Source organism: Pseudophryne corroboree, chromosome 6 (genome assembly GCF_028390025.1).
Source record: "Pseudophryne corroboree isolate aPseCor3 chromosome 6, aPseCor3.hap2, whole genome shotgun sequence".
NCBI classification, from domain to species: domain Eukaryota; kingdom Metazoa; phylum Chordata; class Amphibia; order Anura; family Myobatrachidae; genus Pseudophryne; species Pseudophryne corroboree.
The window spans coordinates 206,233,891-206,236,244 of record NC_086449.1 but is presented as its reverse complement, the minus strand read 5'-3'; the positions used below and the strand labels follow the sequence as shown (position 1 = coordinate 206,236,244).

Genomic DNA, 2,354 nt, shown 5'->3' with positions numbered 1-2,354 from the left:
CTTCTATGGAACTTCTTGTAAAACAAAATACATGAGCATGGCCAATATAAGATCGATTTTTAACACAGATTATTATTTTTTATAACAGATTTTTATCACAGTCAAATCAGTGCTTTAATATTTGTTGTAGTGCCTCATTAAATATGTGTATATTTTTCAGTTATGTATACCCGTGTAACATACTTTAATTTCCATAGATGCATGTGTAATACCCCCTTCAAACCGCCAGCTTTGAACACGGGTTATTGGCACATGAGCGTGCATAACCCGTGTTCATGTGCGGTCTGAAAGGTGCCAGGGGAAATATCCCGGGTCGAGCGACCCAGTATTTCAACCCTGCTCGCTGTGCGGTATGAACGGGAGCCTGGTCGATGCGACCTGTTTCCTGTTCACACTGTGTGGATGGGCGGCGCTTGGAGATCATGTGATCTCCAAGTGCCATCACCGCTGACGTCACCAACCCGGCAATATGCCGGGTTGCAGACAGCGACGGCGGGTCATCTGAGGTGGGCCACACCCTGGGAGCTCCCGTGTCAGGCTCCCAGGTGCGACCTGCCTCAGGTGGTCTGAAACGGGTATTACTTGCAAGCTACTTGTCGTTAAGTCTCACATATACAGTATGTTGAATTCTAGCTCACTGAGCAGAGTGTGAGTGAGAAACACTGCCACCTGGCTGATTTAGTGAACATTTTTCTTCCAACGTCAACCAAAAATAAAGCATTGTATTGATCGAGGTGATATCCCTGCAACAACACAGGTTTAACTTAGGGACTGGTACTTTGGGCCTGATTCCGAGGGGCCGCAGGAGTGATCGGTTCTGCATCTTTGGTAGCAGCGGATCTGATGGTGTTCTGAAGGGATGATGTTTTCTGTTGTAGTTCAGACAGGCATAATGACCCTGGTCTGAGAAATCATGGGAGAATTTAAACCCTACCCAAGTCCAATTACGAAATCTTGTGGTAGATGATCCAGGAGCAAATAGGGGATTGTGCCAAATGGAGGTCAAGGGAGAAATTGGGGCGGTATTCAATTTGATAATGGGTAGCAATTTAGACACAGGGGGTCGTGTGCTGAGGATAGGCCCAGGGGGATCAAATCTGGGAGATTAACATAGTCTGATTCAATATCAAGCCAGGAGGTAGAGCTCGGGGGAGAGTGGGAAGCAATAATATGGAGAAAGCCAGTTAGAGTTTGAAGATAGGAAGACCACTAGCACCTCCTGGAACCGACCTCCCCATAGTTTTGGCTGCAAGTCATTGGGGTCTGTGATTCCACATAAAAAAAAATAATGGAATGCCTCACGAATTTGCGTGGCATTCTTACACAGGGGCCATGCTAATCTTCACTGTATCGTTCCAATTTCAGTATATTTGCTGCTGAAGCAAGCACTGCCAGTTTATATATAAATGAAAAAAGTTTCCATTTTGTATATTTTTTTACTTTTTCTGCGTCAATGCATAAATCAGCCATTCACAGCATTTTAAAAGGCCAAAATATTTTTCATTGGGATAGTAATAGATATCTATACTGATACACGACATCTTTTTTTGGGGGGAGGGAGCTACAGGCTATTTTTCTGTGGGGGGGGGGGGGGTTCACGCAGGAAAATATGCCGCAACCAATTTTTCGTGGGAATTGGCTGCTTTCATATCCGCATTAATGAAAGAATGGTTCTGATAGTAATTTATACCTCAAAGCTCATATACCTAATTGGATAAGCTTCAAAGGGCTGTACATTATCTTTAACGCCAGTGTTAATAATAATAATAATAAGATTTTACACCTACCGGTAAATCTATTTCTCGTAGTCCGTAGAGGATGCTGGGACTCCGTAAGGACCATGGGGTATAGACGGGCTCCGCAGGAGACATGGGCACTTTAAGAAAGACTTTGACTCTGGGTGTGCACTGGCTCCTCCCTCTATGCCCCTCCTCCAGACCTCAGTTAGAGAAACTGTGCCCAGAGGAGATGGACAGTACGAGGAAATGATTCTTGTTAATCCAAGGGCAAGATTCATACCAGCCACACCAATCACACAGTTAACAGTATGAACAAACAACATAGTCCCAGTCCAAAACGATGAAACTATAACATAACCCTTATTAAAGCAATAACTATATACAAGTCTTGCAGGAGAAGTCCGCACTTGGGACGGGCGCCCAGCATCCTCTACGGACTACGAGAAATAGATTTACCGGTAGGTGTAAAATCTTATTTTCTCTAACGTCCTAGAGGATGCTGGGACTCCGTAAGGACCATGGGGATTATACCAAAGCTCCCAAACGGGCGGGAGAGTGCGGATGACTCTGCAGCACCGATTGAGCAAACAGGAGGTCCTCCTCAGCCAGGGTATC

At 45.0% G+C, this 2,354-nt stretch overlaps 1 non-coding gene across 1 annotated transcript; it reads right to left on the bottom strand.

Moving 5' to 3' along the window:
* Positions 1-1,282: 1,282 nt before the first annotated feature.
* On the bottom strand, positions 1,283-1,385 carry LOC134938810 (U6 spliceosomal RNA). The gene has a single exon (XR_010181273.1). It is a non-coding gene; the product is annotated as a U6 spliceosomal RNA (small nuclear RNA).
* Between the last annotated feature and the right edge of the window lie 969 nt (positions 1,386-2,354).